The sequence below is a fragment of the Misgurnus anguillicaudatus genome, chromosome 16, assembly GCF_027580225.2.
Source record: "Misgurnus anguillicaudatus chromosome 16, ASM2758022v2, whole genome shotgun sequence".
Classification (NCBI taxonomy): domain Eukaryota; kingdom Metazoa; phylum Chordata; class Actinopteri; order Cypriniformes; family Cobitidae; genus Misgurnus; species Misgurnus anguillicaudatus.
This window is the reverse complement of record NC_073352.2, coordinates 7,860,294-7,882,235: the sequence shown is the minus strand read 5'-3', so window position 1 is coordinate 7,882,235 and position 21,942 is coordinate 7,860,294. Positions and strand designations below refer to the sequence as shown.

The 21,942-nt window shown below is 39.6% G+C and overlaps 1 long non-coding RNA gene across 1 annotated transcript in view; it reads left to right on the top strand.

The window, feature by feature from the left end:
• LOC141350025 (uncharacterized) overlaps positions 1–21,942 on the top strand; it is a 341,096-nt gene that overhangs the window by 222,055 nt on the left and 97,099 nt on the right. The gene's annotated exons all lie outside the window — the stretch shown is intronic.

The window sequence follows — 21,942 nt, the reverse complement described above, 5'->3', positions numbered from 1 at the left end:
GTGTTTTTGGCTGTTGCAGTGGTGTTGATTTTTGCTTTTTGGGAGTTAAGTCCTTTTTTGGGAGTTTCTTAAGGGGTTGCATACTTGTCAAATAAGTCCACCCCCAAATATCTATGATACGCTCATTTCCAGATCAGGCAAGAATCTCTCCTTACATTTAGGCGAAATGTACACTGTTAGAAAAAAAATGGTCCCTCATTGTCACTGGGGCTGTACCTTTCCAAAAAGTACACATGTGCACCTAAAGAGTTATGTATACAGTTCTGTATCCAAATAGAACATATTAGGACCTTTTTAAAGGGTACAAAAAGGTTCCATTCAAACGTGAAGTGAATCTTTTCAAAATTTGCACTAAAGAAAAACAAACAAATGCAAATTAGGTGTGTTTCCATCAAGCTGTTCAAACGAATGACAGTGGTATTGGTAACCTAGTAACCAACAGTAAATAAAACAAGACACGCTTAGAAAACATGACTGCATTTAGTTATGATTGGACAAGTTATTACATTTACTAGCAGTGCAGCTTCTAATTGCTGAATGTTGTCCACAGAAGAAGAAATGCAGAATTTTTGATGCGGGCACTAGCAGCAAGCACATTGCGACAACACTGAGACCCATTTATGGTAAAGACAACCTTAGCGGAAACAGCTAACAATCAGTCACGTGGGTTTAATGTTCACTACGTCAGAATTTATTCTGCAAATCCATTTCCATCCCCCATTATTCGCATTTGCTCTTTTTCGCATAAGTCAAAAACCACCTCAAGCAAGTGTAAAAACATTTTTGGCTTTCCATCACTCGTTTCTTATCCAATACTTCAAAATGTGCAAAAAATCAGGTTGATGGAAACCCAGCTAATGGCAGCTTGGGACCATTTTGTTACCAATTTTCTGTGTGAGTGATTTTTTTTAAATCTGCTTTGCACACTCAAAAAAATTGACTTCTTGGAAAAAAACAGCACACGTCACCAAAATGCAAGATTTCGGCAGCGTTCAAGTTGGTAGCACAAACAGGTTTAATACTCATTACATCCTAACTCTAAATATAAAGTGACTGTCATGAATAAAAGACTACTACATTTTCTTGAGCTTGAAATGTGTGTTGCTCACCTTGAAATGTGTGCTGCTTGCAAGACATCAACTGAAGTCCAAGGCTAATCCGTTTAGTCAAGATTTTAAATGAATTGAACATTTTTATTGAATCTGAAACTTCTGAAAGTATAGTTGAACAACCAGTGTTTAAAACATTTAGCTGTAGGGGACTCTTTGTATTATCCAACAGCGAGACCTACTCTAAACTTTACCATGTGTGCTATGCTAAACCCAGATGAGCAGTGTTTCATTCAAAGATCCCCTGACAGCAGCCAGTATATTATTAAGTATGCATGCTGTCAATGTTATCATGAGACTATTATCTATAGCTTGCTGCCATACATAATAGTGTTCTTAACCCAACATATCTGCTTATAAAAGCAGAAGGGACTATTCTTCAGAAAGGCCAAGGTCTGTCCAAGAGTCTTCATCATCTTAAAGACTGCTGTGACCTTAAAAGTACTCTTCGTGCACTCCCTTGTCTTTTCTCTCTCCCGTGGAAGCCTTTATCATTGATCTAGGCCTTTGTACTACAGACAAAGCACTTCTTCAGGCATGGGCAACATTCATGTTTCAGTGCTTAAAAGAGGTTCCTGGGCAGCAATACAAGCAGTCTAGGCCCAGTGTGGCAGGTGGGAGTTATTAAAAGTGTGCAGTTGCCAAATCCTTTCACAGTTTTCATCTGGAAGTGATGAAGTGTCGTATGGCAGGGCAGCACCTGTTGGCACACCTACTGAGCCCTGGGAAGAAGGCGAGAGTTTTCTTCCCTCAGGAGCTGGAGGTCTTTGTGTAAAACCTTATGCAAGACACTGCTCTGTGTGATTTAGTGTGGGTGTTTTGTTGGTAAAATATTTATGCAGGTTTTCGTTATTAGGTCATTACGTTTCTGAGACGAAAATGGGAGGTACCAAAGGAATAATGTTAATTGTTTCCTTTTTGCTTATTTACGATCTGGACGTGTCCGTTTTGTGTCATTTATGAGAAAACAATCTGAGAAGCATGTTGAGTTATTGTGTATAAAACATTGTGGCAACATTTACAAATATAAAACTTTCTAAAGACAACTTCTACTTTGCGGTTTACAATAACTCATCAGAAAGTTTATTTAGTGCCATAACTGATTCGCTGAAGGGCGAGATTAACATTTACCACTTGGATTTTCAATCAACGCAATGACAAAACAATCGATTGGTCGTCATTTACACAGTACGTATCTGACAAACTCATTTTTATTCATTGCTTTGCAGCCAACAAAAACATTTAAATAACTCAAATTTTCTTAGTGGACAAGAAAATTGGCAGTTATATACATGCCACTACGCTGCAGTTGTTAATCTATAAAAAAAAGTATTTCTGTGAGTGATTCGGTTTAAAACTTGTATACAGTATCTGGGTTTTATTTATATGGGTATAATTTTATTTATATGAACTTTAGAAACAACCACTGATGAATGAGCTTTTAAAACAGACAGATGGAAAGCTTTTCCTTTCCTCAGCATTGTTCTATTGAAGTGATCTTGGCTGACTTTTGGGTACATTTACAACTAAAATCAGTCATATACCAAAAGTAAGATCACGCATATATAATGTGAGTCACAGGGTCCAGATTCAAAAGAATTTAACAGTAGCACATTATTGGTGGAAAGAAACATGACAGCATGGCAGCCTCACCAGGCCATGAATTATTTTATACCCCAGCTGCCCAGACTTATAATGCCAGGAGTTGTTGTCCTAAACTGCTTCCATGGGCCAGAAGAACCAGCAGCTGGTTTTTGTCTGAACATTTTTCCGTTTCCCCATTTCTTCGGAAAAGGAAACCAGTCTGTTGAAAGTTGGCTTAAGTATACTGGAGCACACGAGATGTGGCCGGTTTGCATGTGTTTGATTGACTTTGTTGGCAGTTTCAAACCCATGCTTGTTTTGAGGAAGTTTGTTTTTTGTATGTTTAAAAGCTAGGTGGGCATGAGACCCAGACACGTTTTCTAAACACTAGCCAATCCTTTCTTTCACTAGTGTACATACAAACAATATGTGAAGCCCTTAACCCAAAGTCTTTTCAATTTCACATCACAGACAAAAACATTGGTAAAAAAATCTAATTGAATGAGGGACCCCAACCATATCTAGGGTTGCACACTTTGGGGTAGGCTTTTGAAACTTGGACCAATAATAAACCATCTAGCAAACAGCAAATAAAGCAATAAGCCCCAAGAAGCAGTGAGTTACCAGTGTATTTTATAACAGCTAAGGGGCATTGTTAGGCACTGCTTTGCGGGGTTTATTGCGTTTATAAAACGGTTACTTCAAATGCATAGCAGGGTTTCACAAAATGAAACACAAATAAGTTGTAATTATATTAGTATAAATATTACTCTTCCGCCAAACAAAGTAGTTCCTCAGAATCAAGTGTGGCTGCAACAGAGTGCAGTTCACAACCAACACAGAGGCAGCAAAGACACAATGAAAATATGATTTAAGACTGTGGTGTTTATTTTTATAAATCAACATTCATCTAAAATATACATTAACATTTATATTGTGCAACTGTTGAAGTGATGAACAAATATGCTTGGAAGCATGCTTAACTCTTTCCCCGTCAGCGTTTTTTTTTTAAGTTGCCACCCAGTTTTAGTTGAATGCCTTACAAAAAAACTATCTTCTTTAAACAAACATAAAATATCAAATGAAAGAACAGACCATCCGCTTTCCAACAACAACAACAAAAAAAGTTTCATCCTACCTTCATTTGTTCTCTTATCAGTTATCACCTCTCAAATTTTCATCTAAAAGTGGAGATAATTCAATTTTTTGAAGAACTTTTGTAAGAGATCAGATTCAAATGATTAAAGAGTGTGGTGTTTATTTTCATAAATCAGTACGCAGCAACAGTGGCGCAGTGATACTTGTGATGCGGTCTGAACCATGGGTTTACCGGGGTATTTTATCATGGCTTAGAACGCGTTTCAACCAATCAGAATGAAGAACCAGAACGAGCTGTTTTATAAACAACCTTATAACCGCATGGTAACACCATAGCAACCACAAAGCAACATGCAATAAACTGCATAGCAATAAACTACTTAGAACACCTTAGCAACTTCATACTGCGGTAACACCCTGGTAATCATCCACAATGCCCTAGCATCACTTGACCAGCAAGCCAAAATGGGCCTGGTTTTACAGACAAGGCTTAGCTTAACCAGGACTAGGCCTTAGCGTAATTAAGATGTCCAAGCATCTTTTATAAAATGTCAGTGCAAGTTATTTTCAGTAGGGACAGCTCAAACATGTGTTTTAGTCTAGGACTGGCCTGAAACCTTGTCTGTGAAACCCAGGAAGTTGTTTCTGGACACAAGTTGGGACATTATATTGAAAAATGATATATGTCACACTTAAGCACAGATTACATTATTCAAATCTTGAACTTGTTAAAGTATATAAATAAACCTGCTAAAAAAGTAGGTATGAACTTTATTGAAAGAAACACAAATGTTTGAGCACATGTATAAAGAGAGAACTGAAGTCAAACCTACCGAAACTCTGAGATCTTCATTCTGAATCCTTCAATATTAAGCAGAGCATTGAGGGATTTTGGCCTCCCCTCAGGATGTCCCTCCATCTTCTTTATCACATGGAAATACTCAAAAGATCTCCATTAATCCCTCAGTCACTTTGTTTGGAAAGATATAAATACCTTTTGCTCCTTCCATCAACCTATCTGAGATCTTTCTCACACTTGCCACACACTTGAGAGAAAAATAATTGATGATGCATCAGTTGTATGGAAATGAATGAGACTATGGTAAGAGTGTAATAAATAGTCTTCAGTGAGCAGGTAGTGATTTACCAGTGCTTATTGCCCAGAGTCCTGACAAACGGTAGAGTTGGTCTACTTCAATAACACTGTCCAGCAGCCTGCAGTGTCATTTGTTGATTAAACCTATCAATTTCCACTGCTGGTGGTGACAAATGTAAGGTGTCTTACACAGCACCCTCGAGATCATTTACTCTTAGCAAAGACCTGACTGTACTTTTAAACAAACTAGACATCCTTACATTTTCATTACACATAATTATAATTACACAAGTATGAAATTAAAATAAATAAGTGGAAATATTAGCACCTTCTCAATGCTTTACTGAATACATTTGGGTAATTTAGCGTGAGATGAAATAATTGTCTCCTGCTATTATTATCCAATGATAATGACTAAAACAGTCAGTGGGTATTACAATTACTCAAATAATCTCAAAATAGTATGTTTCTTTTTATTGCACCGATGAAGGTCATGACTCAGTGGAAATTACACATCTGCTACTAATTTAAAGTTATTAATCGAGTGTGACTAAATACTGTTTGTGAAATGAGAGCCCTGAAACAGCAACTTAACCTGCAACCATGCAAACAGCAAATAATTGCGCTCTGCCACCAGGATTCTCAGTTGTATTTACAACAGGGAAAATATTTATGTTTGCGCCTTGCCCGCAACAAGTCTCAGCTCCCTCTACGAATGATTAATAGATTAATAAAATGTAAAGGATTACTTCACTTTCATTAAAAATCTAGATAATTTACTCACCCCCATGTCATCCAATACGTTTATGTCTTTCTTTGTTCAGTCGAAAAGAAATTACGTTTTTTAAGGAAACCATTTCAGGATTTTTCTCTGTAAAGTGGACTTTAGTTTACAGTTTTAAGGCAGTTTAAAATTCTGGTTTCAAAATTTATCTTCAAAGGGCTCTAAACAATCCCCACTGAGGCGTAAGGGTCTTTATCTTATAAATTAAAAAAAAGAGTACACAACTTCTTGTCTTGCACTAGCCGTGTGATGCTTCAGCGCGACCTTACATATTACGTAATCACGTCGAAAGGTCATGCATTACATATGTGAAACACACACTTACAGACTATTTTAAACAATAAACTGACACAAAGATATTAATTTGTATCATTCCACATACATTTTCAGAATGGTCCTCTTTCTTCACACTTGTAAACACCGGAGTGGTAGTTTCACATACTTCATGCATGACCTTTCAAGTGTTGCCAACTTGGTAACTTTGTCGCTAGATTTAGCGACTTTTCAGACCCCCTTGGTGACTTATTTTTTAAAAAGCCACTAGCGAAAATTCTAGCGATTTTTCTGGAATTGTTGGAGACTTTTGGAGACTTTGACGTGAAAGCGCGTGTCGTTTACTCTTCTCAACGAGCAGCTGCCACCGCTTCCGAAGGTTGCATACAGTCAGGGCAGGAGATGTGGTTTATCTCTCAGCGTTCAGACGGCATAATCGTGCATGCGGGAAGCCGGAGCTGGCTGATCCCGCAATGACTTACATTTATGGCAGGGTGTAAATGTAAAATGATCTTTAAAAAAAATCACTGTACCAAAAAAATTATGTATTTGAGTGAGCTGAGCAGCAGCACATTCAGAACAGACAAACTGTTATGGAGCTGATCAACGCGTTAATGAGCTATGTACCTACACTGTAATTCCGTAGAAATTACAATGTTATTGTAGCTGGGTTGCCGGTAATTTACCGTAGATTTAAATTTATGTTATTTACTGGCAAGAGTTTGTTCAAAGTTAAATAAATTTTAAATATTAACAAGTATTTATCTTTACAGAATAAAACTATACAATAACAGCCTCATGCAAAGCATTCTGGGAACCAGAAATCATCAACCTTTTTCTTTTTTTTGCTTCAGATTTTGTTTTCCAGAATGTTTTGCTTGATGCTGTTTTTTTAGTTTTACTCTGTAAAGACAAAGACTTGTAAATGTTTAATGTTCATTTAACTTTGACCATAATGTTGCCAGTAAAAAACATACATTTAAATCTACGGTAAGTTACCGGCAACCCAGCTGCAATTTCTACGGAATTTTACCGTGTAGAAAACAACGTTTTCCATCATTTATCAGTGTATCCTCATATGTTTTGAAACTGGACTGTTTGGACATTTAAATATAAACATACACACGTTTCATTTTATAAGAACAAGCAGATAAACGAACGACAAAACATTTTTAGGCATTTATGTGTATTAAAATTAAATTTGTGAAAGTTCATAGAGAAAGAGAAACATGAAACAGCCAATGTAGTAAGAATGCAAATACAACGTGATGATGTCACTGGTATGCTAATGAGGCAATGACATAATCTTGCGACATTTATAGCGACTTTCCAAGCAAGCTTTAGCTACTTTCCATTGAAAATAGTTGGCAACACTGGACCTTTCAACATGAATCTGTAATACAGTACTTAAGGATGCGTGGGTGTGTCACACGGCTAGTGCAAGACGAAGTACATATTTATATTTTTTCTGCGAAAATGCCGATCATTTTGCTAGATAAGACCCTTATGCCTCATTTGGGATCATTTAGAGCCATTTGAAGCTGCATTAAAACTGCAATTTTAAACTGCATTGAAACTGTTGAGGTCCACTAAAATCCACTATATGGAAAAAAATCCTGGAATGTTTTCCTCAAAAAACTTAATTTCTTCTCAACTGTACAAAGAAAGACATAAACATATTGGATGACATGGGGGTGAGTAAATTATCTGTTTTTTATGAAAGTGTAGTAATCCTTTAATAACGGGAAATGTCAGATTAACCAGATAATTCCACAGATGAGTTTAGAGGCATGATATTACTTTTCTAAAAGATTGCATGGTTTTGTTTGCCTGAAGGGTAAATAATTTAATCGATGTATTTATTTAATATTTTATTTTATTTAATAGATACAATATTTAATTAAATAGATTATTGGTTAAACTGAGCCATAAGAGACCAGCGTTCGGTCCAAAATCTCCTACTTTCATACTATACAGTATGTGAAAATCAGTATGCGAGATGAGTAATCCTCTTTTGGTTCCTCAAAAAACCATTCAGTCAAAGGTTCTTCAAAGAACTGTTTCTTTCATACCTTTATATAATCTAAAGAACCTTTTCAGGAATAAAGTTCTTAAGACACCAAAGGCTGACACCGCCGTCGGTGAATGAATGTGTGAGTAACTAACTACCTAACTACTTCCGGCAAGATTATAAAGTGAGCATTCAATAGACACTTTACTTTTCCTTGAGACCCGGAAAAGGAGTCACCCAACAAAGAAGAAGAATGGCGTCGCCATATTAAAAAATGTTGGAAAACTCTGTTCAAGTACGAGTTTGAAAGTGAAATTGCCGATGTATGTCACATGATGTAGCAATAAGGCTGATGTAGTATCTCCGAATTTCTTTAACACTACCTATATTTATACTATACATAATGTATTGTAATGTACTGTAACGGTCAATAAGTAGGCTACTTAATCTAATTCAGCATGTACTGTCACAATATGCAATTTCGGATGAAGGCAAAATATTATGGAGAGAGATGTCCACTATCAACACCCTAGCAATAGGTTTAATAAGCATTCGGCAAATGCAACAGCCTGTTGATCACCCGCTACAATTCAACTAATGACTTGGACATCTGTATTTTCTATCTTTTGCAAGTCTTTTAAAAAGGATTTTATTTGTTTGTTAAAACAAAAACTCATCTCCCCATCCCTTTAAGCAACTAGCATTATAATAAATCAAGGTATTATAGGTAACAGGTTGAATCAATAAAAAGCATCAAACAGAGATATATGGTGCTGATATAGAATACAATCCGAGTGCCAGCACTAATAAAAAGTTATACGAGAGAGCCAAGACATAAAGACAGCTGTTGATTTCACACTGCAGCACATCAGAAATCCTTCATCCAGGAATACACTCAGCATCCACTGGGAAATAATATATATCTGTGATCGGCTGAGTCATTCGAATTATAGGCATGGATACTGTGTTACTTCAGCACTCATGGGTATCGGGCTCAGCCCTGGTTAATGAGCAGAGAGGTCTGGAGAAATCTGAGTTCCTCCAGGAGAGGAAAGCTGTGTTCAGTGGCAGCCAGAGGCTACTTGGGTAAGAGCTTTCTGCCCACGCTGTCCACCCACACTGTGAATAACATGCTCAAATAACCTCTGACATACACAGCTCTTATTAGCCATAGAAACCAGTGGATTAATATCTGACATGAGGCAATACAATACTAATGCACCTCTGTGATGATCAATGATCTTTTATCCCTGAATTTGGCATTTTCTGTGAAAAGGCAGGTCATGCTTGCCTGTGCAAAACTCAATGCAAGGGAGATTTAGTGGAAAATGTTATGCAGTTGCTAAAGTGTTCATAGTGTCTTCAGTGTGATGCTGTGCAGTTGCTAGGATATCCTGGATGGTTTCTCAATGGCCTAGGTAAAAAAATCACTCATTCAATGGCACTGTAACAGTTCAATGTTACAATGTTTTTTCACCTGTTATCAATTATTAAAAAAAGACATTAATAAGCCAGACAATTTGAGTTACAGATGTCCTGTAATGGTCAAGTTAAAGGATTACTCCACTTTCATAAAAACAATTCTGATGATGTTTAAGTCTTTCTTTGTTCAGTCGAGAAGAAATTAAGTTTTTTAAAGGAAAAAGTCCAGGATGTTTATCCATATAGTGGACTTTAGTGGACCTCGACAATTTATAATTTAGTGTCCAAATCCACTTTTGCTAATTTAACGACGGGAAAAATGATTTGTGCGCCGAGCGTCTCCTAAGAATAGGAACGGGGGGGGGGGGCATGGGGTGGCACCGGCCCCCCCCCGGAATATGATTGGCCCCCCCTGGTGCCCCCCCTCCAATCTCATTGGGTCAGCTAGATTTACTGTCAACTTGAATATGCCCACCGCACCATTGGACCAGAGAGCTGTCAATCACTGTTTGATTAGAGACTCGCGCAAACGCGAAGAAGAAGCGAGCACAGTAGTTGCGCGTTTTTTAGAACAGGAGGAAAGAGACACCACGACACCCACCGCACCATTAGACCAGTTGTCAATCACTGTTTGATTTGAGACTCGTGCGAACGCCAAGAAGGAGGGCGCCCCGCCACAGACTCAACACTGGCACAAATCAACACAAATCAAAGAGGTTTTCCATGATTACCATTTACATTTTATTTTACTATTTAAAACGGCTTTGTTCGCTTTTGCAAGCGCTCAGCAGCGCCTCTCTCTCGCGTGCACGCTTTCTCACTGCTGCGTACGGAACCTCGACAGTGCCTTTCTTACATGACACTGAGTGAGGAATTAAAAGTTGCCGGTGTTTTCCACCTGGGTTCCTCCGTTATCTTTTCACGTAAAAGTTAACAGTCAACAGATGTTACTGATCGACTATCATGACTTAACAAAGGTTAGTAGTGTTTTCCCACACACACACCAGTTCTCTGTGAACAAGCTCTCTCCCTCCCTATGGTGCGGTATGCGTGCACGCGTAACAGTATTCTCTGATATTTTTGAATTTGCGCTGAATTGTCTGCGCTATACGCGATCTACAATTAAACTATCACTCGCATTTAAAATTAAAAGCGCTCATAAACACAATCAGACGAGAAGAGTAACCCTGCATGAGACACACAGGTAATCCGAAATCACCTCGTATCAGCTCTTCAATGTAAATTGTATCAAACAATGTTTAAATTAGTATTTTAGCAGTATAAAGTAACAGCTGGATGGATTAAACACGAGGTGTTATTGGGTCGTGTTTAGTCACTATTTTAAACTCTTTCTTTATGTCTGTCAACAGAACAGATAATGTGTAAAAAATAGCATTCAGTTGTGTTAAAATACAATATAATAAACAATGAAAGTCACATCAGACAGAGTAGAAAAACAAATTTTTAAGTAGGCTTATATTTTCCCAAAATCCTGGTATGTCAGAACGTTAACTAATACCAGCTACACGCAATGTAGATAGCCTACTTAAAGGAATAGTTCACTTAATTTAAATGGTCACATACCTAAACTTGTTTCAAACCTGTATGAGTTTCTTTCTTCTGCTGAACACAAAAAAGAAAAGAGTTAAGAATGTCGGTAACCAAAATCAGTTGATGGATCCCATTGACTTCATATGTAGGAACAAAATAAAATGCAGTCAATGGGGTTCATCAACTTTCTGGCTACTAAGATTCTTCAAAATATTTTATTTTGTGTTCAGCCGAAGAAAAACTCATACAGGTTTGAAATAACTTTAGGATGAGTAAATTATGACAATTTATTTAAAGTGAACTATTCTGGAACAGAACTGTGTTGTCTAATCCATGCCAAATACAAAAAAATGAATACCATCTATATTAGAGCACGTGGCATTGCACAAGATTTTGGGAACCATGCTTAATATTTTCTAAACCAGTATTTATTTTCATTTGAATTTTTTGATTGCCCCCCCTGACTGGTTCTTGGTCCCCCCTGTGCCCCCCCCATTTATAAAATCGTGGAATCGCCCCTGTGTGTTTTGGGCGTAACCTGCAATAAACCAATGAGAGTCTTATCTTATCCCTTTTAAAAGCCAATTGCGGTGGCGCTATGTCTAATCCCAATTTTGATGACGGACTTTGTAAACTGAAAAACCAAGTGGAGGAAGAAGATTAATGTTAAATAATTGTGTAAATAATTGTGTTGTTTTCATTCATATTGAAATTGTATTTTTTGGATTAAAACCTTTAAAACACGTTGTCTTTTAGTCATGGAAGTAAAAATAGCAGGCTTTTAATTGCTGTAAATGTTTGGATTTAAAGCATTACTTTAAAAATGTTCTTCATCTAACCATATCCACTGGTACAGAGTCATTATATACAATAAATCCGTAGGGTAGCGTAGCATTTAAAAAAATAGATGCAATATTTGCATTTGTTTAAAGCAAAATCTTTAATTACTTACCAGGCTACAGCAGGTGAAGCAGCCTTTTCACCTTCTAACGTCTCATAATCGATCTTCATTTATGTCCAAGAGACTCAATAATAATCTTTTACATTTTAATGCTTTAATTTTTCATATTATAAAAAGGGTTGTGTTCTGCAGCGCATTCATGTGTGTGATAAGCAAACGCGCATTGCTGTCCGGTATTACGAACGCGCTCATTAAATAACAAAAGCAATATTGCGTTTTTGTTGGTCAATGGCGTAGTCTATTTTAGTTGCCTCAAAATAGCAACATGCCAACAATGCACCTGAACACACCTCGTTTTCAGACCAGAATGCCCATTGGCACAAAATTACGTGCAAATGCATTTTGTCGCTGCCCGATGAAACTCACGTATGTCCAAAACAGTTACTTTTCAGGAAGTGAAAAAAACACCGTATATCAAAAGCAGTTAAATGTAGCGTTGTCATACTTGGTACGGCATCTTTACATGTAACCATATTCTTGCCAGTGTAATGATATAATCCACATTTGACCAAAATTCAGTTTAAATGGACATAGTGGAAAGTGGGGTAATTATTTTAGTGCCAAACAGGTTTAAATACCTATTCCTAACTACAAGCATTATTAAAAGTGCTCCCTTAGCAAACATCACTAATGAGGATAAGCAGGTCAGCCAAAGGTAATGCAGATTTAAAGCACTTCACAGTAAAGAAGTAGCCAGCTCTGCCAAATATTTGGGTTGAGTGGGAAGATTAAGACTAAACTTTTTTGAAGATTATGAAATATGCGATGTTTCTGAAACAGCAGGACACTGAAAATCAATTCCACCCAAAAGAAAATCCAGCCATTCAATTAATGCATATTTGTCTCACTGCATGTCTAGCTGATATAAAGTACACCAGCCACCACGCGTTCGCTCGCACAAAGTATGTTTTCAGGCGGTTCACTAAACTGTGATTGAATTTCGCAACGCTCTTTGCCTCTGTTTGGGCATATAATGAGCAGTGTTGGGAGTAACGCATTACAAAATATAATATATTACAGTAATATATTAGTTTTTGCTGTAACGCAGTAATATAACGCATTACTAATAAAATTTTGGTAATATTTTACTCGTTACAGTCTTAGTAACGAGCGCGTTACAACAATGCATTTCAAAATTGGACCGTATTATTTTTATTTTTTTATTTTTGACCAATGCGCGCGACCAGCATCCACACATGAAAAAGCTGCGTGGCTGTGTCCCAAACCGCATACTTCCATACTATATAGTGGGCGAAAAGCACTACTTCTCGTACTCTTTGCCTACTATATAGTATGGAAGTAGGCGGTTTGGGACGCAGCGTATGCCTGTTTCCACGTGCTGTATGCAACACGTTCATTTTTACTTTAACTTTGTATTTGAAATGCGATTTGGACGCGGTGCACGTCAAATATACACATGTTTCTGAAAGAGCCAAATCTGGGAAGTCCGCGGCTTTATAAGCATTGACTAAAGTGGTCGCAATCAGGTCCGGTAGCGCCGCACACGCATAATTTTGCGAATAAGAGCGCTAAGTAAAAGCAACAGAAAGTTTCTATCGGTGTCCTGTGCTGCTTGAACCTCAGAAGTAAAGAGACTTTTACATGTTGCCAGTAAATTCCATATCACACCAGCAATGACAAGGTAAGCTTTGCTATGATTACAGTCCATATACATAATAGATTGCTAGGCTATTCCTACGCTATCTACAGTTTTATTACAAACAGCAACCTAAACTACAACATAACATAGTGAAGACTTAAACGTGGTTATCTAAATAGAACATTTAAACATCACTGTTTAAAGTTTTTACCAGCCTTTGTATGGGAGCCTATATTCATTGTTTGGCAAAAAGCAGTGTTCCTCTGTTTGTCTGTGTTTTATATGTTAGTCTACATGTAATCCTTATATTGTACTGAAATGAGCTGTTTTTCTTGAGGCCTAATCCTCCAATAGCACTTTTTGATAAGTTGTGTCAACCAAGTGCATGCCAGGTTTGTGCTGTAAATCTGAATTAAAAGTGAATTAAAGAATAGAAATGAAAAGAGGTTGCGTGTCTTGCCATGTTATTAGGCTATAGGTTGCATTATAGCATTATAGTCTATTGTGTTTGGTATGTGTACCATAATTCACCAGACTTTTACCAGATAATTTGTCTATGTTTATGATTCTGACAGTGATTGTTACTGTATTTTGCCATAAGTCTTCACTGTGCCTATTCAAAGCTCGAAGGCCAACACATAACTTCTAGATTTATAAGCAGCAACAACCTACATTTTAACATTTTATAATGCCACGTCATACTTCTGTTCTTTTGATGAAAGTAACTCAAAAGTAATGCAAAAGTAGTGTAACTCATTACAGTTCAGAGACAGTAATATTGTAATGTAACTAATTACTTTCAAATGACAGTAATTTGTAATATATAATGTATTACACTTTGGAAGTAACTTGCCCAACACTGATAATGAGTTGTATAATGAGAAATTATGCAAAGCTTCTTCAGCCACCGACGGGACCCTCCAAGCGAACACTTTTTATTTAAAATAAAAAATAACACAATAATGCCATTTTAACACTGTAATTTGTTTTATAAAACTTTTATTAACAGTGTATTTTTTATTCTTGTGCAAAGCTGTGCATTTAATACAAACTTCTTTGTTAGGCCAAGGCCCTGTAAGGTCATCTGCGTTATTCTTGCTTTATCAGACCATTGCATTTAAATTAAGACGTTAGGTTATTTGTCAAGAGCAATGTGGGAAACCTATCAGAAACAACTTTACCTCTTTCAGTGCTCTCTCTCTCTCTCTCTCTCTCTCTCTCTAATAATTAACATTCCTTTAGCGTATTTAGCATTAGCTGGCATTTGAGTGAAATCAGAAATAGAGCCTAACTTGTGCTACAGTATGACTTGTATCCCTTTTTTTATTGACTTTGTGTTTTTTTTAATAGAAGTGGGGTTGTTGTGTGGGCTTGTGCATTTTAGCTGCTACTGTATGACATTATGTTTGCTTACCTCTACTAGGTGTCAGTGTACACTATTGCTCTGTGTCCGCAGGTGAAGGTTTCTCAAGGTGTCTCTCGACTGTGTGATTGTTTTGGCTCTATGCTCTGCGTTCAAATGCAACTCTGAGCGTCGGCGTAGAAAGCAGCTAAATTAATTTGCCAGCTGTGGCTGGGAGACAGGACTGGAATGATGAAAAGCATGCATTTCCTCTCGCTGCAGGAGGAGGCCGGAGAGAGAGAGAGAATCGTGAAGAGAAAGTAAAATGAAGGATCCATATGTGGCTCTCAGGGTGCAAGAGAAAGAGGGATAGAGAGAAAAACTACTATTTATAGTGCACCACTATAAGAATGTATTGTGTACTGTGTGTATGCAGTGTTTGTGTAGTATTAGAATAGTCTAGGGTTCTCTGACAACACCATGAGAGCTGCCAGCAAGATCTGATCTGATGCTCAGACTTAAAAAAGTAAACAATATTCCTCACTGCATGTGGTTATAAAACTTGCAAATTGTATTATATACTTAAAAAATGTTTAACAACGCCTCCGTGCTACGCGGACCACAAGCACTGTGATTGGTCCACTAGAACCCCTCCTAACCCCAGGTAAAAAAAATATGTGTCACATTTCTTCATAGGCATTTCCGCGTTGGACGGTAAGAACAAAGATGGGCCAAGTTGAGGAGTGATTTAACTCAATCACTGCTGGCCTTCTTAAATCAACACAACAAGCTGCTTTTTCGTTTGTAGGTTTACTGGCCAAGCTGCTGCTTCTTTGGCTGTTGCACTAATATTGTGGATACTGTGTACACGTATGGATACTGTCTGCATATGTAATTGCATGTCGACGACAATGCAGAAGTATATTTAAAAACCAATGCGTAGCTTATTGTAGGCCTGTCCCAAATGGCACACTCCGGACTTGTGGACCTCCTCAGGGTCCACACTTTGATGACATCATGTAGTGCAGACCCTAGGGACCCTTGACGCAAGTCCAAGAGGGTGCACCGAAGTTGTATTTTGGGACAGACTCGAACGTCATGCCGGAAATAGGAAGAGAAGTTGCCCATCAGTGTGAACTCCTCCCTTCCGGCGTCTGATTGGTCTGATTTCTATTTTGCAAGGACTTCTGGGTTGATAGAATGCGTGAAGCCTGTATCAAGGGTTTAAAGGGGGCGCTGATGAGCACACTTCGGAGCGTAAAAATGACAGATGGGACACCCTACGGCAGGGTTCCCCAAATCTTACCCTGGAGGGCCACAGCACTGCAGAGTTTGGCTCCAACCCTGATCAAACACACCTGTGCAAGCTAATTAAGGTCTTCATGATCACTAGAAAATCACAGGTGGGTAAGTTTGATTAGGGTTGGACCTAGACTCTGTAGTGCTCTGGCTCTCCAGGGTGGGATGTGGGGAACCCTGCTCTACGGACTCGTAGACTAGCATGTGCAATTTAAGTCCACGAGACCGAAGGTCCACATGAAGTGCGCCATTTGGGACGCCGTAGGACCTACGCACAACTATAATGAGCCCTTTGAACTATTTATACTAGAAAATGGCATAGAATAGTGCATAAGTGTGCAAGTGTGCGTACCTTATGGCTGGGTTTGTCCCATTTTGACCCAATGCTGGGTTAAAAAAAGTATACTCTCAAGAGTATACTATAGTGTATACTGTACACAGTGGCCTGAAGAAGTTTTTAGACACTTGTAAACCATCTAAAAATGTATAAGATAATAAACTCGAATGGCATTTGGAAATGAATGATACTTGAGCTTTGCATAGCTATTTTAACATTGACTTTTAACCATCCGGTCTTAAGGTCAGTTGTTAAGTGGATGTGTGAAGTCAGATACTCTCAAGTTCAGACAGGTGTCCTACCAGATTAACCATGGGTGTACTTCATCACATGTTCCTTTAATGTTCGACAACCAGAATATTAAAAAACCTCTGTCAAAATAAATTGATCATTTGATTTTTCTAAACCTAAGAATCTTAAACAAAGTTTTTTGTTGAAATGTTTTTGTACTATCTTTCCTTTCAAATAGGTTTCAATTCAGTTATGTTTGGTTCTTTACTCAAAATCAGTTAAGGCTGTCAAAAGTTTTAGTTTAACTTTATGACTTTGTATATTAATACTTACACAGTTACTGTCACTGACAGAAGACTACGGAGACAGATATATATAAAATGTAACAGAGTTTATTGAATAATAGAATATGCAGATGTAGAGATGAATGTTGTTGGTCTTCAGAGGGGAATCACAGACACATACACACTGGGGAAGAGATAATCCGTAAGATGATGATGACGATGATGAAGGGACTCAGGAGAAGTTCTGCAAAGATATAGAGGTTAGAGAGTCTGGTAATCACAAAGACATAATGTAGTTGTGACGAGACCGGACGATGACTGTGTGTTTGTGAGTGGTATATAAAGGGAAGGCTTGATGAGAGGTGACAGGTGCAGCTGATTAGTACTCTGGTGATTGTGATCTGTGATGATGAGAGGTGTGTGTGGAAGGACCTGGCAAATCCGTGACAGTACCCCCCCCCTGAGGGTCCGCTCCTGAGGACCCTTGAGCTTTAGGACGCCGAGGAGGACGGCCTCTGGGTCTGGGAGCAGGTTTGTCTGGATGTGCTTGATGGTAATCCCTGAGGAGTTCTGGGTCAAGAATGTCATCACGAGGAACCCAGGATCTTTCTTCTGGTCCATATCCCTCCCAGTCCACCAGGTATTCAAGCCGCCCACCTCGTCGTCTGGAGTCCAAGAGCTGCCTGACGGTATAGATGGTCTCATCTTCATCAAGAGGGGGGGCTTCTTCACCAGGTCCTGTGGGAGGAACAGAAGTGACAGGTGAGTGAAATGGTTTCAATTGAGAAACATGGAAAACAGGGTGAATACGGTAGTGTGCTGGGAGACGGAGTTGAAAGGCTACCGGATTGACCTCCTTGATGGTAAATGGGCCAATGTACCTGGGACTCAGCTTTTTGCAGGGTAACCTGAGATGGATGTTTTGCGTGGATAACCAAACCTTGTCACCAACTTGAAAGTTCGGTGTAGAGGCCCTTCTGGTATCTGCATGCTGTTGATGACGGCGACTGGCGGATTGGAGATGATGATGAGCCGAGTCCCAGACCCTCTCGCTCTCTTGGAACCAGTGCTGCAGTGATGGTACGTCGCAGGGTTCTCCAGTCCAGGGGAACATGGGCGGTTGATAACCGAGTACACACTGGAATGGTGTAAGACCCGTAGCATGCTGGTGGAGGGAATTTTGTGCATACTCGGCCCAGGGTAAAAACTGGCTCCAAGAGTTCTGGTGGTTATGGCAGAAGGTTCGGAGGAAGCGACCCACTTCCTGAATCTTGCGTTCCGTTTGACCATTCGTTTGGGGGTGATAACCTGAGGAGAGACTCACAGTTACCTCTAACAGCTTGAAAAATTCTTTCCAGACTCGAGATATAAATTGAGGCCCTCTGTCTGAGACGATGTCTTCTGGGAGGCCAAAATATCTGAACACATGCTGGAAAAGGAGTTCTGCAGATTCCATAGCTGTAGGTAAACCTTTGAGAGGTATTAGACGTAACATCTTTGAAAAGCGATCTACCACCACGAAAATACAGGTATTACCTTGAGAAGGAGGGAGATTGGTGGCGAAATCCACACCTACATGTGACCATGGGCGACTAGGGACAGGAAGAGGACGTAGTTTACCATGGGGTAGATGCCTTGGAGTTTTGGCCATAGCACATTCCTTACACCCCCTCACGAACCTTCTGATGTCTTCTGCCATATTAGACCACCAGAAGCGATGTTTTAGCAGCGAGAGGGTTTGTTGAGCGCCCGGATGACCAGTACCTACGGAGTTGTGAGCTTTGGTGATGAGAGGTGTCCGATGTTGCAAGGGTACATACTTCATTCCTGGAGGGCAACCCGGCGGAACATTGGTGGTTTCGGGAATCTCATCTTCCTGACTCCAATCGATGGGACACACAAAGATTTTCTCAGGAAGAATGGTTTCTGGAGGAGAGAGATCTTCATCCGCTATAAACATCCTTGACAATGCATCGGCCTTACAGTTTTTTGTACCTGGACGATAGGAAATGATGAAATGGAAACGAGTGAAGAAAAGAGCCCACCTTGCTTGTCTTGGATTCAATCTTTTTGCCTCGCGAAGATACTGAAGTTTTTTGTGATCTGTCAATACTGTGAATGGGTGACGGGCACCTTCAAGCCAATGACGCCACTCTTCTAAAGCCAGCTTGATGGCCAACAGTTCCCGATCACCAATGTCATAATTCTTCTCCGCCTGGCTGAACTTGTGAGAATAGTAAGCACAAGGACGAACGTCAGATGTTTTCCCCTGCTGCTGGGACAGGACGGCTCCGACACCTGTTGAGGATGCATCCACCTCTACAATGAAAGGTTTGTTAGGGTTTGGGTGAACTAGAACAGGTGCTTCACAAAAGGTTTTCTTCAGAAATTGGAAAGCGTTAGCAGTATCTTCATTCCAAGATAGAAACTTTGGTTTACCTTTTAGGGAAGATGTCAGAGGAGTCACAATCTGGCTGAAGTTCTTAATAAACCTCCGGTAAAAGTTTGCAAAGCCCAGAAATCTCTGCAATTCTTTGACTGTCTTGGGTTGAGGCCAGTTTTTAATTGCTGCTACCTTTCCCTCGTCCATACTCACTCCGTTAGATGAGACATCATATCCCAGGAATTGTATCTGTGGTTGATGGAATTCGCATTTCTCTGCTTTGACGAAGAGGGAGTGTTGGCGAAGTCTCTGTAGTACTTCCTTGACATGTTGTACATGAGTTCTGGGGTCACTGGAATAGATCAGAATATCATCAATATAGACAATTACGAACCGATGAAGAATATCTCTAAAAATGGTATGCATGAAGTCTTGAAACACTGAGGGAGCGTTTACTAGACCATATGGCATCACTAAGTATTCCCAGTGACCAGTAGGGGTCACAAAAGCGGTCTTCCATTCGTCACCGGCTCGGATTCTGATCAGATTATAGGCACTTCTGAGATCGAGTTTGGTGAAAATGGTTGCCCCTCGGAGCTGTTCTAGTGCTGTAGGGACGAGAGGAAGAGGGTAGCAAAATTTCCGAGTGATGTTGTTTAGGCCTCGATAGTCAATACAGGGTCGGAGACCGCCGTCCTTCTTGGTGACAAAGAAAAATGGAGAAGCAGCAGGGGAGTTGGACGGTTGTATGTACCCTTGTTCTAAAGCCTCCGTAATGTATTTTTCCATGGCTTCCTGTTCTGGTATGGATAATGAATAGATTTTACCTTTTGGTACTGGTTCACCCGGGAGGAGGTCAATCGCACAGTCCCATGGCCGGTGAGGTGGTAGTTTGGAAGCTCTCTTGGGACAAAAGACATCTCCAAATTCCTTGTATTCTGAAGGAATGGATACAGAAACATTTTCGTTAGGACTTTCAATGGAAGTACTGCATAGCTGGAGTTTTTCACGAGGATGAAGAGGTTTTGGAAGATTTGGGAAACATCTTGGGAAACATTGATTGCTCCAACGTTTAATTTCTCCTGTATCCCAAGAGAGCTCCGGATGGTGTTCCATCAACCATGGGCGTCCAAGAATCACATCCGCGGTGGAATTCTCCAGGACCAGAAATTTTATTCTTTCCTGATGTAAGAGTCCCACTGTCAGAGTGATTTCTCCAGATCGTTGACGGATATCAGAGCGGTTGAGAGGTTTTCCGGTGATTGACTGCACCTTTAATTTTTGCTCGATGGATTCCTTCTTGATGTGGTACTGTCTACATAACTGGGAAGAGATGAAGTTCCCAGCCGACCCTGAATCAAGGAGTGCAGATACTATAATGGAGACGTTACGATAGGATAATTTCACCTTTGTGGTAAGAGGTGTATAAATATGCTTTTCTGGTTGGACAGTACTCACCAACGCCCGAGGTGGACGGATGGGACAATCAGAGATGAGATGTCCTTTATTTGCACAGTATAAGCATAACCCTTCTTTAATCCGACGTTGTCTCTCTGACAGTGGGATGCGGGTGGAATCCAACTGCATGGGTTCTGGTCCTGGAGGGGACGGTTCTGGTGAGCGGTAGAGTGCAAATTGAGAAGGATTACAGGCAAGCATACGATTTTCAGTTCTGATCGCTCTTTGAATAAATCGTTCTAGACCAATACTGTCATCAAATGCAGCCAGTTGTAGTCGAAGATTAGCTTTTAATCCATTACGATAAGTAGTGATGAGGGCTCGTTCATCCCAACCACTAGCTGCCGCTAGTGTGCGAAAACGTAATGAAAACTCTGCTGCCGAATCGTTACCTTGTTTTATATTGTACAGTTCATCACAAATGGAGTTATCACCTACAGGAAATCCAAAGACTTCACGAAAGTGTTCACTAAAGGCTCGGTAGGATTGGAGAACGGATCCATTTTGTTCTCGGATGGAGACTGCCCAGTGTAACGCTTTTCCGGTAAGTAGAGACATGATGAAAGCGATCTTACTGCTGTCTGTAGGGAAACGGTTAGGTTGCATCTCAAAGATAAGTTCACATTGTAATAGAAATCCTTTGCACTCACTCGCTTCACCAGAATATGGGCTTGGATGGGCCATGGGAACTGTATTTACGGTAGCCTGAGGAGTAACAGTGGTCTGGTGTGTCTGTAGTAGTTCGTTGCGTAATGTATCCACCAGGTTCTGGAAAGCATCCTGTTGAGACATGGTGTTAGTTGGTGAGGTCCGGTCTTCTGTCACTGACAGAAGACTACGGAGACAGATATATATAAAATGTAACAGAGTTTATTGAATAATAGAATATGCAGATGTAGAGATGAATGTTGTTGGTCTTCAGAGGGGAATCACAGACACACAGACACACTGGGGAAGAGATAATCCGTAAGATGATGATGACGATGATGAAGGGACTCAGGAGAAGTTCTGCAAAGATATAGAGGTTAGAGAGTCTGGTAATCACAAAGACATAATGTAGTTGTGACGAGACCGGACGATGACTGTGTGTTTGTGAGTGGTATATAAAGGGAAGGCTTG